This window comes from Podarcis melisellensis (assembly GCF_964234715.1).
Source record: "Podarcis melisellensis genome assembly, chromosome: 9".
Classification (NCBI taxonomy): domain Eukaryota; kingdom Metazoa; phylum Chordata; class Lepidosauria; order Squamata; family Lacertidae; genus Podarcis; species Podarcis melisellensis.
The window spans coordinates 37,388,635-37,394,992 of record NC_138541.1 but is presented as its reverse complement, the minus strand read 5'-3'; positions in this window follow the sequence as shown (position 1 = coordinate 37,394,992).

Sequence of the window (6,358 nt, the reverse complement as noted above, 5' to 3'; positions counted from 1 at the left end):
GCATCGCAGCCGCGAGCCTCTATGCCTTTCATCTGTGCGAATGGTGCAAGCCTGCGCATTGCTGAGCGTTGGAGAAGAAGCTTTGAAATATGGGGTTTAGTTAAGCAGCGTTTGCACTAGGAAAGCAGTCACAAGAGAAGGGGTTTACAAAAACACGTTGCTGAGCACGATAAAAAAAACACGATTCTTAAGCCCCGGGCTTTGCTTTTTACTTTCCCGCTACCTGAGAATGATAAACGCCAGAGTTGGGACAAGAAGGAGCCTTTTGTGTTTCGTTTCAGGCTTGCAAGCCGATATTGTGACTGCTCATAAATGGGGAGCAGCCCTTGCTTCTTTACACGCCCCCCATTCTAGATGTGCAAGGCTGAAGTCCTGGCCCCACGTCCGTAGGACTAAGCCCCAGTGAACCCCTTGGGATTTGCCAATGAGTAGGGCAGTGCACAAGGATCCCCCTGGTACCTGTGGCACATGGGGGGGGGAGTTATGTACTGAAGTTCTCACCCTGGGGTGGGGAGGGGGTACTGTAGATAGTTTTCACTCAGGTCCACATATGCAAATAAGGAATTGAAAGTGACGTTCAGTGATTGGATAGTTACAGAAAGTTGTTACTGTTGTGTTGTAGTGGAGCTCTATATAAGCAGGCTGGCTGAACCCTTCAGTTCAGTTCTGTTCCGGCCTGTGAATAAACGAGCTGTCTGAAGAATTGCTGTGTCGTCTGATATGTTCACCCACAACTTGGGGGGGCTTCCTCAATCCTGCAACCTCCACCTTGGAACTGTGTCTGCAAACTCAACGGATGGTTACAATATTAGCCCAGTTTTCGTACTTTTTTGTTTTTAGTTTTTCCTCGACCCCACCACCACCACCACTTGCTTTGTGTAACATTTTGCCTGAGGAAGAGTTCTGGAGGCCTTGAAAGCTCTACACACTTTTGTGACATGTTGGTTAGTGTATTAGTCCTAATACTGTAAAGGTATTGCCTAGCTGGGTGTTGGAGGGTTTCTTTCCTTATGGACCAAAGCCGCTTCCTTTGCTTTCTGTTAAATAATGTTTCATGTACATTGCACCCTGCCAAATTTTACTTTCTGTTCATAGAATGTATAACAATATACATTCACTTGGCATAGACCTATGTTTGGTAAGCTATTTTAATTCTTGCATACCTATATGAGATATATAATGTTCATTAGACCTTGATTTTCTGCATTTTGTTGTTTCTTTCTTCCCACCCACTATTCTACAGAGGCTTAATCTTATGCCTTGGACATAGCAAAGGCTCCTTTCTCTAGCCAAAAGGGGTTCCCATACAACACTTTTATTTGCACTTAGTTTCATATATGCATTATTTATAAATAACAAGTATCTACCTTATACATAACATTTCTAATATATTGTTTATAAGTATCTCAAATCCAAAAGTATAAATACATCTGTCTTAAATCTCCTTCCCAAAAATACTTCTCAAAATGTATAAATATATAACAGATTAGTGACAGACAAAATGTTATAAGCATTTACAAGCCTTACAAGCATCAGGATTGTATCTGCAATCCCAGCATATACTTGGAAGAAAGTATTGTTGATTGCAATGTAAGAGGACACTCCTAGAAAATCTGGGATGTACATTCCATGGCAACCAGTATCACAGACCCTCCAAGTGTCCCTATTTTACAGGGACATCTCAGTTTCCCAGTTTCTGTCCCAGTTTCTGATATAATCCCGGAATGTCTCGCTTTTCCTTAGGATGTCCCTGTTTTCACTGGAGAAACGTTGGAGGGTATGGAGTTATCTGAGCCGTCTGAAGGCAATCCTGTATAGGGAAGTTTTTATGCTTTAATGTTATATATATGTGTATTTATATATGTTGGAAGCTGCCCAGAGTAGCAACCCATTATGGGGGTATAAATAGTGGAATTATCATTATGGAATGGGACGTCCCTATTTTCATCAGAAAGGTTGGAGGGTATGCTATGGGTACTAGGTTTGTGAATGCTCTTGTGCAAGGCACACTGCATGGGGCCCTCTTCTCTGGAGTCTTCCTCCTCACTGCAACAAGTCTAGGGGGGCTTTTGTCAGTGGACACTGCTCTGCAGCACCCAACTCAGAACCTCTATCCGGTTTGATGAGGAATTTTTGAAGAGCATGCTCTTTTCCAAACCAGCTGGAAATCCACCAGTCTAACCTTCATTTAATCTGTTCCCTACCCCAGATATTACAGCGAACTTTGTCAAATGTTTTGTGGAACTCAAGATAAATTTGTTCACGGTCCCACAATCCACTAAATTAGTAACCCAATAATAATAACAACTTGGAAAACTGATAAGATTAGTCTGGCATAATCTATTATTGACAAATCCATGCTGAGTTCTACCAATTACTACAATGTTATCAAGATGCTTACAAACAGACTCCTTTATCATCATTCCAGAATCTAGCATCAAAGTCAGTCTAGTTGCCAGTCTAGTTGCCCTCCCACTTTAGGTGCCGTTGAACAAATAAAATTATTATTATTATTATTATTATTATTATTATTATTATTATTATTATTATTTATTTGTACCCCACCCATCTGGCTGGGCTTCCCCAGCCACTCTGGGCGGCTTCCAACATAGATAAAAAATACACATTAAAAACTTCCCTGAACAGGGCTGCCTTCAGATGTCTTCTAAATGTCAGGTAGTTGTTTATGCAGAAGGCCAGAGACATATGGAGAAATGTGCATTCGAGTCCTGATAATAATTATTGTAGACACAAATTTCCTTTTGTTCATTTCCATAAAGCATAGATTGTGTACTACACTAATCCACTTCTAACATAAATTCATGAATTTTAAGCATCAGAATGTTGTGTATTGAAAAATTAATAATATGTTGCATATGAGAGGCCATTTCCCCAAATGTCTTGAACTGCACTACATTTTTTTAAAAAAGCGTCTGCTTGCACTTAAGTGTTTGCAGGATCAAAACCTTTGCATTTGCTAATTTTATTGCTGCATAATATATATAAAATTCATATTCATATACAAAAGTTATAGCCTCATTGCTTATGCAGGAAGTACAAACACCTTATGAATAGTTGAAACTCAAAATAGACTCTGACAGTGGTTACATTTACATATTATGAAATTCTGTTTATACAGTCCCAGCAGCTGCCTACCCTTACAGCCAGCTGCCACTTTCTTTCCCAGCTGCCAGATTAGAGGCACCTCCATGTGTTGTCCCATCTCTCCATCCAATAGCTCAGAACATTCTGGCTCCAATTTCTGTGCAATTGTTTACCCAGATTCTTAAATCAGATGAAGCCTTTCTGATACCAGAGTTAAATGAATATGACACCATCCTTTTCCCTGCTTGCTTCAGTCCTCTCGAGGCTGATCTACCCAAACATGACTTAACGCTGGAGTCATAACAGCAATGTTTTTATTCCTGTTTGTAATGTATCCATAATCATGTACATTTGGGTTATATAACCGTGGAAGTACATGAATCACAGGGAAAACAAAGGCTCTGGGCCAGATGGCAAATGGTTCTGGCCCCTCCCCCAACTCAGAGTTATTTAGAAGACAAAGCTAGACTTGAGAACTTTATGTGATGTGACCTAGAGGTAAAAAAAGGGGGGGGGGGTTGTAGGCTGGGAAAGGCAGAGAGAGAGGCATGGTGGCTTTCTGCTTGAATCCAAGGCTACAGAAATGGGAGAAACAAGAACCTTTTGGGGTGTTAATGCTGTGAACCCCTCCATCGCAGGCTCAGGTTGTATATATGTGTAAATAAACCATATATCATAAAGACTTCACAGTCTCCACTGTGGCTTATTTCCAAAAGGAAACACAGACCTTGGGATACCTGGGATATCACACAGCTCAGAGATTGGGGTGGTATGCAACAATGCTGTCATTTCATTGCATGCCAGGACTGGACAGCCATCCTCCTATCTTTTCTGAACACAGGAGAGCGGCAATGAGCTTCTCTCTGTGTGTCCACCCCACCCCCCACCCCCAATGAAGAGCATGCCTGTCCCATTTTGTGGTCCTATGTCTTTTCTTCTTTTTAGACATAGCAGCCACTGTACCACACTCCCACAACAACTGTTTTTACTGGTAGCACCAGTATTATGGAATCCACTACCTGCTGAAATATGAGAGGCCCCATCTATAGTGGCATTCCACCAGCTTCTGGAGATATACCCTTCATCTTTTGATTGGAGCTTCCAGTTTTAATTGCATTTTTTTTATTGTGTTGTTTTATTGTGTATTGTGATTATGAAAGTTTATATGGTAATGTCTGTTTAACAGGTTTTTATACTTTGCAAACCGCTTAGAAAACTGCTGGAAATCTTGGCATTTAGGCAGTATATAAAGGGCTGTCTGTCCCATTTTGCCACCTGAGGCAAAAAGGAAGGCGCCCCACACCGAAGCCTCGCTTACCTGGGTCATGCAGTGGCAGCTTCCGGGTTCCGGCTAGATCTTGTGAGAGGTCTGTAAGATATTGATGGAACCTGGAAGCCACCACCACCACTGCTACTCTTGTGGTTTCTGTTGCCCAAGGTTGCTGCCTCAATCCGCCTCATGGATGGGCCAGCTCTGCTTTATATTAATACATGTAAAAGTATTAGAAGTAATAAAAATGCATACACTGTTTGAAAAGTATACTGACATTAGGATCAAAGTTACTTCTTTTGCAGCCCAATGCTAGGAGCAGCTAGCGCAGCAGGTCCCTGAAGAGACCAGAAGAGACTGAGCAGGGTGCCCCCATTGGAGAAGGAGAGATGCTTAACCAGCTGGAGGATAAAGGTGTGGCGGGCAGCACATTTAGAGGGGGTTCCAAGCAGGAATGGGGGAAGAAGTAACAGAAAGAGGAAAGAGCTACAGTAGGCAGTGGGCAAGCCTTGTCACAGCGACTTAGGACGCAGTCCAGGAGGAAGGAAGAAGGCATTTCTGGAGCCTTGTTACCCCAGTGGTGACTCAGGGAGGGAAAGGGTTATCTGAAGGGAAAGACTCCTTGCACACCAGTTGATAGAAGAATTAATGGGGAAGTAAGAATGTGTAGGGACACGGGTGGTGCTGTGGGTAAAACCTCAGTGCCTAGGACCTGCCGATCGTATGGTCGGCGGTTCGAATCCCCGCGGCGGGGTGAGCTCCCGTCTTTGGTCCCAGCTCCTGCCCACCTAGCAGCTCGAAAGCACAATTAAGTGCAAGTAGATAAATAGGTACCGCTTTATAGCGGGAAGGTAAACAGCGTTTCCGTGTGCTGCGCTGGTGCCAGAGCTGCTCGCCAGAGCAGCTTCGTCACGCTGGCCACGTGACAGAAGTGTCTCCGGACAGCACTGGCCCCCGGCCTCTTAAGTGAGATGGGTGCACAACCCTAGAGTCGGACACAACTGGCCCGTACGGGCAGGGGTACCTTTACCTTTACCTTTAAGACTGTGATGCAGGTGGCGCTGTGGGTTAAACCATATAGCCTAGGACTTGCTGATCAGAAGGTTGGTGGTTCGAATCCCCGCGACGGGGTGAGCTCCCGTTGCTCAGTCCCAGCTCCTGTCAACCTAGCAGTTTGAAAGCACGTCAAAGTGCAAGTAGATAAATAGGTACCGCTCCGGCAGGAAGGTAAACAGGGTTTCTGCGCACTGCTAGAAGCTGCTTAGTCATGCTGGCCACATGACCTGGAAGCTGTATGCCGGCTCCCTTGGCCAATAAAGCGAGATGAGCGCTGCAACCCCAGAGTCGGCCACGACTGGACCTAATGGTTCGGGGGTCCCTTTACCTTTACCTTAAGACTGTAAATGAACAGTTCTCCAAAGGGCTCAGAGTGAAGAGCTCAGGGTTTTTCTGAAACGAGAATGCCTGGGGCTCTGAAGACACTTGAGATCTATAGCAGGAGGGTTGAAGCTCTCTCACACAAGGTGTACAACAACTTCTTTTCTTACTGCCAGTATCTGTCATATCTGAGGGCATGAATACAGATACCAGTTCAGAACAGCATAGTGTTTCCTTTGACATGTTGCTGGGCTGCCATTCAAGCTTGTTTATTCCATGTCTGTTTGTTGGGTAGTGGCTTCTCTACCCGCTCACTGTTCCAGAATCATGTCTCCGTTGTATATAGAATTACTCTGATCTCCGTAACTGTCACTAGGGGGAAATTGGGGACATTCTACTCTTGCTGTTTCTAAACGGAGTGGCCTTTTAATCATGAATTCCTGACATAGTAAATTATCGTCTCTATTTTCTTGATATGGTGCTGGCTCCATTTTGTTTATTTATTTGAAGTTCAGGGGACACAAAGTGTATTATGCAGTCAGAAGTCCAGAGGCTGTGCAACATAAAAATGCTGGCCATAAAACAATCAAATATAAATAACTCACA